Here is a 19,018-nt window from a genome sequence, read left to right as displayed (position 1 = left end):
CTCGATATCCGATGGTAAAATACAAACGGGCAGAAGAGACGGGGAAGCCATGGTAATACGAATACTTTAAGGAGATGGAGAAAGGTGATAATTTTTCTCCTAGAGCTAGGGACTTGGATTCTGCTAAGGTTACCATGGCAACATATAGAAGTTTTTCATCAAGTAAATGTCAAAAGTGTCTTTAATGTGAACAGCCTATAATGTTACATGAAGGCCTATCAGAAGTAAATCCCTACGGTGAATAATGAAATATACGACTTGTAACAAATCTAAATTAGAAAAAAGTAGGCCTACTTAACTTAATGTTTTCTCATTTAGGTACATATCAACAGCTGTTTAAAAAAAATTCAAGTGGGCTTATGACTGGACAAAGAACTATAATTCTACTGTTTTCAAGTGTAATTTGGTTAATAAATCGACAAATGCACATACCTTTTTCCAGTTAAAATGAATCCACAAAACACGATGGTGTATTGAATCCAGTTACTTCGGCATGTATAGTAAATCCAAATAGAAAGCGAGAATTCCCTGGTACGCAAACACTCCACGAAAAAGTATTAGACGCCTGACTTATTCCAAAAATGTGCACTCCGCGAACTGGGAGATATCGGCGGGATGCTTTTGGCTCAAAGTGTCGTCTGCGTATCTCCCACGAAAAGTTGACTGGTTGTACAGCATGCGTGAGTAATTACGAGCATGTGATGTCACATGAGGGTTGTGATTGGCTAATTGCGGTGGAGTGGTGTACGCCTCGTCTATATTTCACGTGTGCCTGTGTGGAGAGATTGGTATGCGAGAGATAGGTAGAAGTATTAATGAGAAGAAAACCAAGTTGGAGGCTAGAAAGCCTAAAAAAGTGAAAATACTGACATTCGAAAACCGACCAAAACAAAATGTAAATACTCTGTGAATGAGAACAACGATGTAGGCTTTCATCTGAAACATGTAAAAACTAAAACGATTTAAAAACTGTTTGAACATTCCAACAAATGTAAAAGCAATCCTAGCTTTGTTCTACGGTTAATGTCAACATGTGATGAAAGCGAGAAGTGTCTTTAGCTTTCTGATCCTTAACTTTTATAAATCAACGCGTGATTATACCGAAGCTTATAAACATTGCTTTGGTATTATCTCTTTGAGAACCAATTTGAAACATTTAAAAAATGATTAGAAGTGGCAGAAATTCACTGCAGGTCTACACTACAAATCGATTTTTAATAGTTTTCAATAGACCGAAGGATTTCTAAAACTGTTCGTAAAGCATTCATGTTGAACTGGAGAAAGAAGGGGGGGGAGAGCAGAAACCACCAACTTTCATTATCCGGGCAGCGGAAGCGGCGACAGGGTTCCTTAAATCACCCTCAATCCCCTTTCATATTTGCGCACCTGTTCACGGATTTGTCGCTCTTCATAATATTATGCCGTGAATATTTCTCTAATTGGCGCCTTTTCAAAGCTCCGTTTATGCGAGCTGGTTTACATTAGTCAATCACTTTCGAGCGCATATCGTTCAACACCATGGCATGCCGTAGGTTAAGCTTGTCAATTATCAAGATGTCAAAAATAAAATACCGCACTCCCCTCCACTGGTATACTAATATTCCATTGAATTTTCTTGCACCTTCGACAGTATTTCAACGACAATGGTGCATGCAACAGCTACAGACAATGGTAAATCTAATTATGGTGATCATAACTCGCTAAACGGTATTACGCAATAAATATAATCGGGCATTCTATGTTAAATAGATGGTAATATTATTTGGAGAGATGGTTCCTATTTAAAAAAAAGTTCCACACATTTGAAACTCTTTGAAAAATACTGATAATGTTGAAAAAAGGTTTCTACATTTTTAACTCTTCGAAAAATACAGATGAGATAATTTATTCATAAATATTAATAAGAAGTATAAAAACAAATGCACATAATTTGACACTTTCGACACGCTACAAGATATCTACGAGAATTTATATTACGCTGTCATACTTCTATTCAAATACTATGAATTGTAACTGCAGTATTATGTTGATTAAATTGCAGCACAGCATATCGAATTGTAACTCTAATCATATATGATCAACCTTTTCCATCACGAGAACATAGAAATATGTTATACAACCTAATATCACCTGCTTTAGCGCTTTCTCTTTGCATTTCGAGTCGATAAAACAAATATAAAAAACCACTTCATGGATGATTGATGACACACTTGCATGACCAAATCATTCTCTAACTCCGCCTCATCATGTTACCCATCATGCATCTCTCTCTCATTAAACAAGATCATCTCGAGAGCTTGAGAGAGCTCAAGAGAGCAGCTTGTGAAAATCAATGCTACTCATCTCTACCTTACATACTCATGAATAAAATACTCATCCATACACCGGCGCGCAAAATCACTAAAACACTAGCGGAAAGAAACTTGTAACTGTACCTAGGACACGTGACACCAGAGGGATTTGGGCACACTTTTTTTATTTATATGATTTTGATCGAAGAAATAGGTGAATTAAAGAATTGAAGGAATGACTCACGCATGCGGCAAGTGTTTGTAATTGAAGATTCTGTTTCAGAGTGTGACCAGAAGTAGCAGAAATGAAAAAGCAAATAGAAGATGGGTAAAATAAAGGAGGGAAAAAGTGGATAGTGGAGACAAGATTTTCAGGTGGAGAGGTAAGCCAGACATGATGCATATGCATGGTGTACACTACTCTCGTCAATGGTCAGAGTATTGGAATGACACAGCTTAAAGGTGCGTTGTGGTCTTCGGACATAAACGCAAATAGTGGTCGCTTGAACGAAGTTTAGCCTACTACGAGTATTTTCAGAAAACGATTGGTTATTGAAAAAGTTTTGATTCGAAAGACCATTTGATTTTAAAGACCAATTGCTTTTAGACATCAAGGCAAATAAAGGCATACGCTGTTTGTATAATGGGTTTGTATATTTAAACGTCTTTGGTTTGTGCCCGTTTGTGTAATGATATATATATTTTTTTTACATAGGCCTATGTTTACAAAAATCATCATTCAGATCTGATTATTTACTTAAGAGAGAACCTCCACCATCCGAAATATATGACTCGGATTCAAAGCCGTGTGAGTTGACATGAAGACACACAATTGACCACTACACCAACGCATAGCAGAGTTTTATATCAACACACGATGTTGCATTTGCAAATGTGAATTGAGAATATCTTTTTCCTAGGCTAATACAATTATTATTAGCGAAATACAAGATGTGATTTTGGCGCATCTTCTGATAAACGGTGACGGTGGTGAGGTTACTCATTTCCATGAGAGTAAAATAATGGAATTTCAAAACATCTCAAGTCCGAATAAGCGATTCGTTCTCTCCAACTATCATAAGTTTAACTTGTAGATATTCACATAGATAAAGACAAGAATACACACACACACACACACACACACGGCAAAACACACGCACACGCCTATACAAACTTCGATCACACCTTTAAAATCTAAAAACGGTGACGCGGGGAGACCCCGGTAAACCGCCGCCACAGATGTAGACGACACCCAGGTGAAATTCCCCTGAGGCGCCACTCTTTGGCGCCACTTTCACTTCTGTCTGGTTCAACGTCCGCGCACGTTCGCTCGCTAATGTAATGAGTGAATGAAAAAGAAGCAGAAGCAGGGATGTGGTTTTTCTTTTTCTTCAACTGGTTATGGTAAGGTGATGTGTTCAGGATGAGATGGAGGAAATGAATGGCAGATACACTTTTGTATTGATCGTAGGCCTGACTTAGCCCGGGAGAATATTGGTGTGAGATGGTGAGATAACTAGAGCGAAGAAGATGCATCAATTCTATATACTCCACCCAACATGCCAAATGTTTCTCGCTTTCTCACTCTCCCTCTCCCTCTCTCTTTATCCTCTCTCTTTCTCCCCTCTCCATCTCTTTCTCTCTCTCTCTCTCTCTCTCTCTTTGTCTCTTTCTCTTGCTTTCTCTCTCTCTCTCTCCTCATCTCTCCCCCTCTCCATTTTGTCCAATGCATCTCCACGGTTCCTCTCTTTTTTGTAGACTCTTTTGTCCACATTTACATCCACAGAGTGTGCTTTTTGACGCCATTATTCTTCCAAGTATTCAAGTTCTCGCCAAATTTGCATTTTTAACACTAAAATCGACTTACGCAAGTACCACGGTTCCTCTCTTTTTTTGTAGACTCTTTTGTCCACATTTACATCCACAGAGTGTGCTTTTCGACGCCATTATTCTTCCAAGTATTCAAGTTCTCGCCCAATTCTAATTTTTAACACTAAAATCGACTTACGCAAGTATGTGATGTTAGCGACAAAAAGTATCCCTGTGCATTTTTATAAATCTGAAATAAAATAGAAATGATATTTTGAGTCCTGTAACATTTTTATGCGTTACTCCCATTTTGGAAGAACCACCTGTTTCACTTTGTACCCAACTTTCCGTCATTAATATTTTTTTATTCAATATCTTCTAAATTTGAATATATGATTTCTACCCAATCTTTCAATCAATATCGTATCTAGCATCCCAACTATGTCCCTCCCAGGTTTGTCTCCCCAATAAGGTGAATCTGTCACAGACGGTTAAATGCTCAGCGGCAGACCATTTTTTGGATGACTTCATCATAAACTAATCATCGAGTCACGCTCCAATTACCACAACCCTAACATACTCACGACTGAAGACTCTCTTTACCTGCCCCCGATTCCATTCCATCTTGAACCCCTCATCCTCTGCCATCTCTACTTTCTCTCTCGGACCCCCATTCCCTTTCTTTCGCTTTCGTTGATGCCTCTTTTCTCTTCTCGTCCTAATACTCTCTCCTCTTTGTAAATTTCTCCTGTTTTTGTTTTCCCTCTCACCCTCTCCCTGACTTTCTCCTCTCCCCTCTCTCTCTCTCTCTCTCGCTCTCTCCCCCCCTCTCTCTCCCCCCCTCTCTCTCTCTCTCTCTCTCGCTCTCTTACTTTCACGTTTGTCACAATACTTATGTCACTTAATTGATCCATTCGAAGCAAAAACATTAATCCATGATAATCATTTTAATCCGTCATCGAGCAGGGAAAAAAGGTTTGATTGTAGATGTTCACTTTAATACACAACATTACAATTTTGTAAACAACCTTGATGAATCTATTGTTTGGGGTTTTTATAGTTCGACCATTTTGTCATTTGAAAAAGAAATTAAGTTTGGACAATTCATTGCCTCCATCTAATAGAAATGGGCCTGAATGATTTTAAATTTTTAATGGTTGTTTGTTGTCTTTTTAATACATAGTTAAGGAGCACACTATTTTCTAAAATCATTACAACCATTACAATCTAAATTTACGGTATCAGGCACGTACTTTTTTGATATAATCTAACATGCTATATAAGGAGGCATATGTAGATATATATCCGCTTATAAACCTATTATGTATAGGCCTCTTTCACATATCATTCTTTTCCGCTGTTGCTATTGCAACCTTTCGTGGAAAGTTAAGTAACTTCTCAAGTGAAAAAAAATCTCCCCTGCGGTAGAAAAAGAAAATTACTCGCCTGTCTGCCGCTTGCTTCTCTTCAGGTACTCTAACATTCATGAGTTGGGATCAGGGTATTCGCAAATGTTGATTTGTTTTCCCATTTATAGCTTCACCATATTCCCAAGTTGCCTCTATTTCTACACGACTGGTCTAATACTGAGCGGCGATGCATGGTGTGTTGGCTTTTTAGTCAGCCTACGTACCGTGTAATTCGACAGGAAACATAGAACACAAAATGTCGTGCTTTAAGTGCCACAGGCCGCCAACGCACAAAGGTCACAGATAGAGTTTGAAACTTTGTTCAGAATATCCTTTGGAAAAAGCAACAAAACAACTCCCTTTACGAAAATTTTGTCTCGTTTTTTGCAGTTTGACATTAAGCAGTATATGATATATCGCATTAAGTCCTTGCATCGAAAATCCATCTTCAGGACAATTTTGAGTTTTTATAAAGTTTATTTACAAAACGGAAAGAGAAAAGTGAGCGGATGGCATCACCAACTCACATATTGTATACAGCCTATATGCGATACATTATCATTGTTTTATTAAATTATGCGAAACTTTGAAATTCCTTAAATCATCTGATATTGATAAGCTTTCACTGTTTTGTTTAATTTTCTTTAGTTATTTAATATAACTTTCAAATAGAGGTGACTCGCCCTTTAAATGACTCAATTTTATTTGCTATCAACAAATTAGCTATAGCGATTGTTTTCATTCATACATCGTTTTTTTTTGGATACTAAGCTCGTTTCATGAAACAGGGCCAAAGTGCGCATAATAATAAGTATTTTTTGTATAGTTACTTCATATCTACGTACGACGTAAATCCATATCCTGCTCAGACTCTTATTAATCTAATCTTTTGCCATGCTTAAATTCCTTTATATAGGATTACAAATAACAACTGTATACGGGACTACACCAATTACCCCTAAATGGGAGTACACCCAACAGTTCCATGTTCGATTTAAAGATGAAGTTGAGTTCTGGTCATACGATTGCATTGTAAAAGAAGCGGTACGGTATCGATCAAAAAAAGTTGATCATGTAGCGTATGAGTATTGGTGTGTACTCCAAGATTCTGGAATCATCAAAATGATAAGAAATTTGGCCCAGTCTTGGTAAAAGTAGCAAGCACTGTAAATATAAAGATGTATATGAGACTACATAAACATGTGGCATAAAAATGAGGCCCACATTTTAAAGCTGTTACATGTCATATCTAGAATATAAAGGCATTTGAAGAGCCATGCTTTCCAGGCAACATTTTTCTCTGATTTTCATCCACACTTGCATAATAACGATGAAAACGCTCACTAATTATTTTCACCTCTCCCAAAAACTCAACTTTCTCTTTAAACCCAAGTCACGACTACAGTATATAGCTGACAAATTTGCCCGCTGTTTATTTCCAACCTGACTAGACTAATTCGCTGCTTTTCATCACTGAGTTCATTTAAGGCCACCTTATCAACCCAGTTTGTTTATATGGTTTAGGCCTAGCTCAGCCGGGTAGACAAGAGTATTTGGTTTGTTTGGAAGGAGCGTATGAAGTGAGTGCAAGGTTACGGCCAAGACATGTGATCTTAAACTTAAAGGTATAGTTTGACTGATTTGGACTCTTGAAAATATTTAAATGATATAAAGCATATCTTGCGGACGATCATTACTGTAATCGAGTAACAAATAAAGAAAAAGGGATAAAGTGAATATTATTTCTTTGGGTTATAATGTAGAACTTCGATGAACGCACGTATTCAATGTATGTGGGAAAACATTGAATTCCTTGGGGTGGGGTATTTGTATTCAGTCCCTTACACGACAAGTGTTCTGATTTCAACATCACAAGGATATCAAAGATGTATATGGGGAAAACGGTTTGACTGAGTAATTTATCAGATGATTTAGAAATAAGCGCCATTTTACCATAAAAATTCCCCAAGACTAATCAACTGTCATTGATCAAAGGAAGCATTTAGAAACATTCTCTAAATATTATTTCACTTTAGCTGTGTTGATTTGTAACAAAATTTACAAGCCTCTTCATATTTATTTCCGATGATGAAAATAATATTCTGATACCAGTGACATCTTTTCGCCACGCCTTTTCTTACAAAACAGCAAGGACAAAATTAACTAATGTTCATCCCTGTTTCATTCCTGTGAAAAGTTGGGTCTGCTTATCTACGTTAGATGTTGAATTAGGATCTGTTAATAGAATTTTTTTTAAATAATGCTATGTTGCGAGTCTGTCCTAATCTTGTATATGGATCTTCTTGTACGTTACATTGGCGTAACTTAGTTCCAGTCGCGGGGGGGGGGGGGGTGTATGGTGGATGGGGTGTGATGCATACACAGGGCATGCAGGGATCGATTGTCTTTATCTTCTCACTATTTCCTCACCATTTCTTTATTCTCTCTCTCTCTCTCTCTCACACATTCTGTTGTGACATTATAATGGGATAATTTACCTAGGCGCTTTGTTACTCTGCCTTTTACATAATTAAACTCGTAATTTCAATTTTGTTCTACATTACCTCAGGCCTAAAATGTTCAGGGGTCTGCAAACAATTCGACATGGAGACAAAACAACAAAATCATTAAGGTATACGCTAATAAATTCAAACACTATGCAACATTCATGCACTTACGAACATTAAGTGAAACAAATACCAACAGGCTTGCTTTCGTCAACTGGTGCAATTTGTAACATGATCCTCCATATTGACGAAAATTAACCCTCCGCGGTAGATTGCCAATTTAAAGAGCGGAATGACACTTAACTCCTTGCGCATGATTGCTCGGGGCTCGTTTTGGAAACGCGAGCGAGATTTCTGTGGAAGTATTTTTCGGACTCATTCGGGATTGAAGAATCGCCGTGTAAATTTGCGGAAACGATCTCCAATAAATTATCGGCTGGATTGGCGGAATGCGATATCTTTCAGCCCTCCAGACCGAAAATTGATTTTGCCCTGCTCTCAACCACTACCACCTGCACGTGTTCATTTCTAGATAGAAAGAGTTTAAAATCATGTTTCGCAAGATTCCATAACTGCTTATCTTCAGATCTATGATGTATGTTACATCAAATAATGTTATTTTCCATACACATACGTCTCTCAGGTGATATATAAATGTTACTTTAATAATTGAGGTAATAATAATATACATTTATACGCTAAGCAGAAATGAATGGAAAACACGACTTGAATTTTCTAAACAAGTATATTGATTAAATTAAAATGCTTGTAGATAGTGCCAGAAAACGATTCTCCTTAAAGACATAGCTAATCCTTCCAAATTAATTTGGGAACAAAGAGATACAATCGACTATACCAGTCCGTAACCATCTATCATCTTTCTAGTTTAATATTCCCCCCTCCCCCCCCCAAAAAAAACAAAAACAAAACACACACACACAGTATCATTACATGCATGCTTTTTTGCAAGCAAGGTTTTGAGGTTTTTAATTACTGATTGGTAGATTGAACCAAAATTATGTGAGATATCGAAAGACATTGAAAGCAGTGATTCCGTAAGGGATTAATCTCTATGTCCGGTCACAGGCCTCGTATGCTTCCAATTTCGCTCATTTTATCCCCGACTCATTTCCTCTGTTTCATTGACACTGATCTCATGAGAAGTATTTTTCTAGGAATGTGACATCATTATAATATTTATTTTCGGTTAAAGTTTAACACGTTAGAGTGTTTTTAAATTAACGGAAAGTGCTGAAACGAGTTTCCCCCACAAAGCGCTATAAGATTCAAAGCTCTAAAGGGTTCGTTTTTATGTGATGTTATTAAAGTGCCCCTGCATGGGCGATGGAAGTTAATTTCTTACGAAATAACATGAGATGATTTTCTAGTATAGTATATCCTTGACGTGAATTGTGTTTTAAAGTCCATGACCACTTTAATTTTGTATGCAAGTTTCAATAACTAATGCCAAATAGTGCATTTCTCCTAGGGTGCAAAAGCCCCTGACGGAGTCCAATATTGACATGAAAGTTAGTGCTGCTGTTGAGACATTCTAAGGTTTAAAAGTTTTTAAAAAAATGTATTTTTGATAACCTTTCCCTTCTCCATTATGTATCACCTAGGGCTCTGGGTAAATGTTCTGATTCGTTTAAATCAAGAAATTTAAAGTAACAATCAACAATGTAATGGAAAGACAAGTCTTGCCTTTCCATTGATTATATTAATATTCAATTTTAAAGTTTAACAGACCAAATCCATGACTTCCCATGAAACCATTACTTGAATATATTAATCATAAATTATGAATGGATTTCTTTTTTGAATTGGCAGTCCATACTGCTTCCCACTAGCATAATAAAAAAAAACAGATATAGGTACAACGTAATTGATCATCTACATTGTAAGTCGAATAAAGGTTCAAAGGGCTATTTGAGGTCATCTTATTCAGAACTACTCAAGTCTATGTCAGTTTGGACTCCTCTTTGTTAGGGCTTACAACTAAAAATAAAATTAATAGCCTTATATATTACTATTTCGAAAAGAGATTGTACACCTACAACAAGTCGAGTTCTCTCCCTTTATTTTGCTAACTGGTATGATACAGCAGCTAAAATAATACGACGCCGACCAGGGTAGGCGGGACTATGGGCACATTGTTCAGGGATAAAGAGAGACTGAAATTTGTCGCATCTCAATATGTAATTGACGTTGATGGATTGGTATCGGACGCACCGAGAATGGATCACCTGCGGCTATTCTCCATTTCTGCATCCCCTTCACATGCTTTTCTCCGTGCAGCCCCTATCATTTATCTTCTCTTCTTTTTTTCTTCCACGAAAGATTGAATTACAAATCACTGAAGTTCTACATGTATAACAGACGGTATCTAGAATCACATGCATTTCTCCAACATAACACGTCAGGTCTAAGAGGCAAATACAGTCATGTACCTTCATTTTTGTCCACAGACTGTTTGCTATCATTTTGAAGTACAAATTCGATCGGCAAACCACTGAAATATGTGCACCATTCCAGATCATGCAAGCTTTCATATAAGCAATGCCACCAAGTAGAACCGACATAAAACTCAATAGATTTGTAGGCCCATTAATCAAGCATTATGATTAACGAACATAAAATCAAGTATAGGATATCCATTGTTTGAACGTTTTGTAATTATCCATATAATTACAGAAAATTAACAAAATATATTTGCTCGTGTGCTATATTTACATGGATCGGTATTCGATAATTAGCATCGAAATGTGTTTCTTTTCACACACACACACGAATAGAAATTCGAAAATGGATTAGGATTAGAAAATGTCAATCTCAATTTCAGGAATAAAAAGCAATTTTAAGTTATCATGCCGTTTCCTAAGGAGACTTATCAAATACCATAGGGATACACATGCGGAAGGCATGTCACATCCATATATATTTCCAAAAAGGCAATGTCACGTTGGGACAGATTTAAAATGTGAAATGGGCTCACACTAAATGAAAGAAACCAGGTTCACTCATCTACGTGGCATTTATTGCAATAATGGAGCTGATTGCCCGGGGTAATGTCTTCCAATAACATAGAAAAATGTGAGCCTGTAACATTTCCCTGTTGGAAGTAAAGGTAAAGGTAATGCAAGAGGGATGCTGGCGATGATGAATATGGTGACAAAAGGCAGGGGCGGATACAGGACTCTTTCAAAATTGTGGAAGGTGAGGGGGGGGGGATGCCGAAAATTCTCTGAAGAAATCGACTCTGAAACTTGAACGGGGAAGGGGAGGCGTAATACAAATACAATGACGAATTGCGGGGCACATAATTATTTTTATTTACTTAAAATGTGCCATATGATTTTTTAAAAAAGCCTGGTTGTGCTCCCCCTTATTTCACCAGTGGGCTACAGGGACGTGAGAATGGTTATTAAAAAGATGAGGCAGGTGATAAAATGAGCAGCTTTTGAAATGCAGCAGGCTTTCCTTCTTTCTTTCCTCCATTTATCGTATCATCTTTGTAGGATGAGTAGGGAAAAAAAAAGAAAAGTTTGTGTTATATTTTGTAGACCTTAGGAAATAGGTTTTTGTGAATTGTGCTCTTTAGTTTATGCTCTGGAAAGGTCGTTGGAAAGATATTTGGAAAAATATTTTCTCTTTTCTGTTGGGGGTTAAATGTATGGTGTTTTTAAAAACATTCTATTTCATTTAGTGTTCTTATTTTTATACTGAATAAAGGTTTTGTAAGATAAATGTCCTGTTTAGAAAATGAGAGTTCAGTTGAAGATAATCATACTTCAACAGGGGGAATTTGCTGACAAGTTAGCTGAATATTTTGTCATCAGGCAAACGATGTTATTATATTTTCTTTCAAACTCCAGCCCTTGCCCGGTATATAACACAAGTGGAAAATATCAGAGCAGCTAAAAAAGAATGTAGGGCAGATAACATCTTTCTGCTCGTGCAAAGAGCAGTGAAGAGAAAAGGTAGTCAAAACGTGTAAATATCACGTATGGTGCTTTTTCGGCGCCCTCCTTTTTAGAACAAGGTATATCGTTTTCAGTGCAGCATGCCGTTGTACAAATGAAAATGTTGTGATATGTGTTGGTACCATGGATACGAATTTTTTTAAATATCCAGATATTTTTACCTGAGATATACCGATATATAAAACTCCCTATCAATCTTTTCGTGCCTGAATCCTCTTTCTAATTCTAGAGTTGTTTTTTTAAGAAATTGAATATACCTTCCATCCGTCTATTTTTTTTATCAACACCAATTTCTTTTTTAAATAATGTATTTCTTCTGCCTCTCTCAATTCGTGCTCTCTCTCTATCCCTCTCACTGTGTTACCTGTCACACACTCACACACATACACGCACACGCACAGGCACACACACGCAGGCACACGTACAAGCACACACACACACACACACACACTCTCTCTCTCTCTCTTCCTCTCTCTCTCTCTCTCTCTCTTTCTGCCTGACTCTCCATCCATCAATATATATGGATTGCACACCATCAGCAAAGTAGAACCACATAACAGGCATGGGAGACATCATGATCACACATCTGCTTCCAGAGGCATCAAAACTAGCCTAAAGACCAACACCACCCCCTCCTCCTGTCGCCTGGCCTTCCGGCGCCGACCGGTCACTGACCGCAACGCCGCCCCGACCATTTAGCACGCGAGAAGTGAAGGGCACCATAATCTACCATTGACAACAATCTTTATCCCACCTGTCATATTCGAGATATTTTCACATATTTCCCCGATCTTTCTCACCTGTTGGGCGCCAGTTTATTTGATTTCATAGTTGGGGGAAATCACAACAAATATACAAAGTCAGTGTTTATGCACTGCCCAAAGGGTATAGAAGCACTCATGTTTAGGGAACGCAAAATTAAGGGTTTGCCATATTTCTCGGGGTCATGGGGAAAAATATAGAGTTTTTGCAAAACTGTCACTTTCGGTTATTTCCTGTCTCAATTCTAGTATAACTTCAACAGAACATGCTCGCATTTAATACAGGGATAATTTGTATAAGCTCGATGCACTTTAAAAGCTAAGGGTTGGATAATCTTTTGAGACATCGTCAGTCTTTATAATAAATTGATGACAGCGACAAGTATAAATCGTTATGGACAGTCTGCTTCTGCAAATTGAGAAATGGCGAGTGATATCGTACCTGACGTGTTTTATGGTAGTCATATCTGTTTAAATCATGATATAAAAAGATCATTGTCGGCCTACCATAATGCTCCGGACAACCATTTTGAGCCTTGCAATGTGTGCCATAACTATTTGACTATCTGAACATTGCCAGAATTGTCCAGATTAGAATGTTGCGTAATGATTTATGCCACTCAAGTCCTTACATATTCCTTGTTGTGAAAATGTCCACACATGACAGCAAGGTCTCCCACATGAAGAAATCACACTGAATGTAATGGGTGAATGTCTTGAAGAAGGAGAGGAACTCAATATTACCCAAAGAATGCAGATCCCCTGCGTTGATATCTCTCAGTTCATTGACCGACAAGTCGACAACATGAGCATGCAGAAGACCAGATCGGTCTCTCATCCCTTCTCTCCTCCCTATTCTCTATCTCCATCTCATGTTTCAAAATAATGCTCATGCAGAGTTAGGGGATCATCAGGAGATAATTTCGAGGATGAACGGAAGGATGATTCGGTAGGGGCAGGTAAAACATCATGAATATTCAACTTCTTTTAGCTCTATAACGTGTGTCGATTTTGTTGAAGAACCGTAAAACCACCGAAGAAGATGCTCTGTCATCATTACTGCAGTGTCTTCACCTCCGATCATCTGGTGTCCATGGAAACGTGAAAAAGGATACGAGATGCTGATGAGCTGGTTTCTCCAAATTCATAACTCGAAATGCGTTAAGTTCCGAAATTGCCTTATTCCGTTATCATTTATTTACTTGACTCAAAAATATTTCGACTCTCCTTCACTTACGGTTTAAAATTTCCGAATAGTCTTGAAGAAAAAAATAATGATAGTAATGTACAAAGAGCATTTTTAAAAGGCAGAAATACCTAAATCGATGCTAGTTATAATGTCCGAAAAGGTCCTACTGCACATCAAGTCTTAGATGCTATAATGGATAGGGTGGCATAACACTAGCTTAACTAGCTCATAACTGAAGATTATCCCGTGCGAATGATAAATGATGACCTTAGTATATCATTTATTTACCTACTTTTGCTAGGCAACAGTTTTAAAAGTATGTTTCACTGTAAGTGCAGTGAGGGTACTGTTTCCAACGTTAACCCTGATTCTGGAAGAGAGCATAAACTATTTTGAAATGCTCCTGACAGCGCGTTAAGTTTCATCCATCTTCTTTTCTTCCCAGCGGCTATATCAAGGTAAAGCTCTTTTCATCTTGATGAAAATGGATGTTCCATCCGACTATCATGGGCAAAAAAGAGAGATGGGAGGGATGAGAGAGAGAGATAGAGAAAGAGAAGGGATGAGAAAGAGAGAGAGAGAGAGAGAGAGAGAGAGAGAGAGGGGGGGGGATATGGAAGGAGGAATGAGGGAGAGATGCAGGTGGTATGTGGTTTTTCATATTAGCAATGCCCTGAAGGAATTTATTCATTTATTCGTTCGATACCTCAATGCAGATAGCCAAACATTCTCCATTTACCATGCGTATGTTCTGTAATCATGGTATCATCATGTATGAGGAGGATGCCCCACTTCATCTTTATATTCTTATTCGCCATTGCCTCCTTTAGGATTATCAAATTCAAATACTTTCTTGCCTTATACCACTGTTTTTATATAAGTATTAATTTTATTTAGAACATACTTTGTATGATGTCATCACCTCCTTGACTAATATCAAGGTTCATTTCAGAGCAACAAGTTGCATAATAATGCGTTTAGTGAATGGTCTGTTTCAATACAAGAGCTTGATAGAACTGACACAGTATCGATAGTTGCATCTACAGTGATCACAGTCATTTTTGCTAGCAAACTTGTGGATAGTTTTGGATTTCCATAACCTCTTCTTCAAAGTTCAACCTCTATATACACATGTCGCAGGAGAGATGTAAACTGAACTGTCATTACTAAATTACGAAATGTCAGGTGGTGTACTTCTTTATGTACACAGTCTATTTACTTTCTGTCCTCTGCCATTCCCCTTCTCCTTTCTCCAGATGCATCCATCTACCCCCCCCCCCCCCCCCCCCCATCATACCCAACTCTCTCCTAATCGGTATGACAGTTAAACAAATACTTGAGGAATTACCTAAAACAGGATAAGGTCTATACATCATTATATACCTTTTTTTTTTTTATCAAACCCATGATTGTGATATAACAATATCATCCAACATAGACTGCCATGACTGTTTTTCCTTTGAAATGTTTCATGGCTTTCAAAACACATTTGTTAACTTGCATGGCCAAAAAATGTATAAGGCGTAATAATATTCAATAAACAATCAACTCATTCTTATAATCACAATTAGCATAAAATTGAAATATATATTATATTTACAATGTGGGTACAATACTGTAGGAAGTGATATTTCGTGAGAGCATGATAACAAGGACATATACAAATTACATAACAAATACATAATAATAATTATGCTGCATTATTGTAGAGCGCTTAGAGACTTCTGATAAAGTAAGTGTTAGGCGCTATATAAGCAAGCATAATTATTTTTATTTTATTTTATAGTAATCTGGGTAAATATAAATATGTGTGTGTAATGATCGGTGAAATCGCAAGCAATTCAGTAGACATTTGTGGGTGATGTGTAAAATTAACGATCTAGAAAGTCGTTACAAAATGGAAATTGTATTTCGTTGACAAAAAAATAAGATGGGTAAAAGTGAATTATATCAATATCAGTTTTGAATACCTAACAAAAACAGTTTATTTGAGAAGTGAATGATGTGTGTAATGGCCAGTGAAATCGAATCTATTACGAGGTTTTTTACTCTAGTGTTAAGAATGGATGACTAATGAATATGACGGCCACTTTGTTACTTTTTTGGAACGGGTGCCGAGGAAAATGTGACCCATCACCGAAAAGGGATTCATTTGTGGTCAAAACTAATAAATGCAATAAATTATATACATGTATTCCGTTCAGTAAATCTTTGGTATATTTGTGAATGAATACGCAACTTTTGTCTGAAATTGTCGCAATAGATTACAAGCTTTATGTAGTAAATTTGCCGGAAAATGTAATTCATGTGATAAAAAATATTTTGCAATATAGTGCCGACTCGTAATCACCGATTCATAAGAATAATTGAACTTCTTATATTGTCGACAGCATAGATGATTATTTTGTAATTGGGAATCGTATATGTTAAGTGTATATTTCTTTAGGTATGTCCATAACTATTTTACTCATAGAAATATTATTAACCAATTCGGGTCATCGACATTTCCCATCATAATTATAACAACAAAATTGAATAAAATATCATACATGGAGGGTACGCTTACAAAATAGAAGTTTTATTAACCTACAGTCAACACTTTGTTCTTCAGTGGTGAATCATAATAACATATTAACACAACGTCTGCGAATATAGTCTATTCTGAACTTGATGTGCACTTTCTCTCCTTTTCAATCACGACCAAAATGTAAAAAGTAGTGGACATAAGAAAGTGATGCCCTGAACCTATTTTTACAGGCAGTAACAGCTGACCATTTCCATTATTTTTGGAGCCATTTTCTCTCTGGAATTCTCAAGTGCCCACGAGAAGAAATCACTACTCTCCCGTTTCATTTTTCTCTGCACAATCTTTGAAGAAGAAGAAAGAAAATGCCAAGCAGACGCGATCTGTCGTCTATTATCACATGTTGCAATTTGTAACTTTTTTGGTGGGCCGCGTCCAGATTTAAAGGTAGCGAGGAAATAGATTTAAATTCGCCTAAAACGGTTTACGACCAATTTAAGAAATAGGAAAATTTGAATTTGTTTATTAGATATTGCTGAAGGTGGAATTTTAAAGGGCAGTCACACTTCAGCTCCGGTCACTTTATTCTATTTTAGATAAAGAAACGTTCATTACGAGAAACAAATAAATGAATAAATTAAGTACTAAAGTGATTATTTATTTTAAAAATACATAAATAAGATTCAATAGCAAAAATTGTAGCAAGTTTGTGAACATCAAGGTTTTTAATTGTCTCTCTTATAATATTTCATTGTATTTGAATTGCCAAACAGATACACGATAAAAATAACGAAGACAATATTCATCCTGTAATATGCATACATTAAACCTCACTAACTTAATAATAGAAGAGTTTGAGGAAATAATACAGACGAGATGTTTTCGACTAAATAAAGTGACACCTCTTCTCCTAAAACATTTTTAAATTAAAGATTCTGCTCCCTACCCAGAAGATGTGTGAGAACGTGACAAGGTCCAGTGTGGTTACGATAAGTGAATTATTTGTAAATGAAGGATGATACAAATAATACACATATTTCCTCCTACCTCAGGGTGCCTTTAAGAGACATTCTGTTTCGCATGCTTGACGGCACGACTTGCATGCCAAACCTATCACCCCTCATGACACGGCGCTTCAATAAAAAATATTCCCGCGTGACATTCAGTCATAAATTTAGATTCATCTCTCTCTCTCTCTCTCTTTATCTCTCTCTCTCTTGCTCTCTCTCGCTCTCTCTCTCTCTCTCTCTTCTTCTCTCTTACTCATCTTTTTCATCCCATCCGTTTTATCACCATGCAATAACTACACTTGTCTTGCCCCTTTGAACTTGTATGGTATTATACTGTCTGCAGTCAGGCAGTCACGGCGATGAAGAGACTCAATATCAGTATCACATCTAATTTTAATCTTTTTTTCTTTCTTCATTTAAGCAAACCAAGAATCAAACTTACCTCTTCACCAATAGCGTCTACTGTTGGCATTCAAATGGCGACTTGAGACCATCAATTATCTCTTCAGACACAAGAAATTTAGCTTTTATAACTGATAAATGTTGCCTTCTCATCATTCGTCAGAAGTCAGTCTCTAATTTTACAGCCTTTTCGTGAAACAATAAAAATTCTAAGCGACGCTACACGGACGAGACTTTCCTTTAAAACGAAAGCGCATTTTTGTCTGCAATAAATTTTTTACTTCATTAGCTAGGTCTGTTTATTGCATTTAACGATGCATGGTTCGCTTTATCTATAAAGTTGGTTCAAAGCTTTTAGATTGCCATAAAGAAATTTAGATATATTATTCGTTGGAAATTAGGACAAGTTGGAGACGGATGTCTTGGTGCACTAGCTTTTATGAAGATATAAAAAAAAAAAAGAGGCTTAATAATTTAAGAGCAGAGTTTCAAACGAAAAGAGGAGGCTGAAGTTCATTGGCTTAGCTTTTTTTCAGGAGATGAAAGAAATGCATATTTTACTAAAATATAACACTGTAAGTCATCTCGCGCTATAGCCGTTAATATTGAGCAATGAATAGTGCATTAAGTTTGTATGATAATAGTAATAAAATAATAACTTGGTCTTCTTTACCTGCAGTAGCCACATCAGTAAATAACACTTACTGCTCTTACTGCTCTTACTGCTCTTACTGCGGGCCCTGCAATTATATTCATTATTAACCCAGCAATTGCCAGCTACCAATTTAGACCTGGGTGGAGAGTGGTAAATGTAGATTAAAGTATTGCAAAAGGACGTTGGTGCCGGGCTGGGATTCGAACCCTTACCCATTGGATTGAGAGTCAAGGTATTGATCAACTATACCACGACATCTCCACACAATGGTGGTGGGATGAGGGTTGGTGAATATGGAGAGGAGCAGCCCATAAGCGATGTGCCGACAACTTGAACAGTAACATTAGGCTCTCATATTTCCTTCAGAATGTACAATTTTCCACCACAATTGGGAGTAATCTCCATTAAGCTAACACACATTTCCATCTCCAGATTTATTTTACTTGTGTACTTGTATTGTATTGTATTGATTTATGTT

General features: G+C 37.0%; 1 protein-coding gene across 1 annotated transcript in view; it reads right to left on the bottom strand.

Annotated features, from left to right (window-relative positions):
• The window catches only part of LOC100888702, a 103,819-nt gene that overhangs the window by 61,372 nt on the left and 23,429 nt on the right, over nucleotides 1–19,018 (bottom strand). Inside the window, exon 3 of the mRNA XM_030980669.1 lies at nucleotides 433–772. The gene's annotated coding sequence lies outside the window, so the exon portion shown is untranslated. The remainder of the gene's footprint in view (nucleotides 1–432; nucleotides 773–19,018) is intronic.

Source organism: Strongylocentrotus purpuratus, unplaced genomic scaffold (assembly GCF_000002235.5).
Source record: "Strongylocentrotus purpuratus isolate Spur 01 unplaced genomic scaffold, Spur_5.0 spur5_scaffold_11, whole genome shotgun sequence".
In the NCBI taxonomy this organism is placed as follows: Eukaryota; Metazoa; Echinodermata; class Echinoidea; order Camarodonta; family Strongylocentrotidae; genus Strongylocentrotus; species Strongylocentrotus purpuratus.
This window is presented reverse-complemented; position numbering and strand designations above follow the sequence as displayed.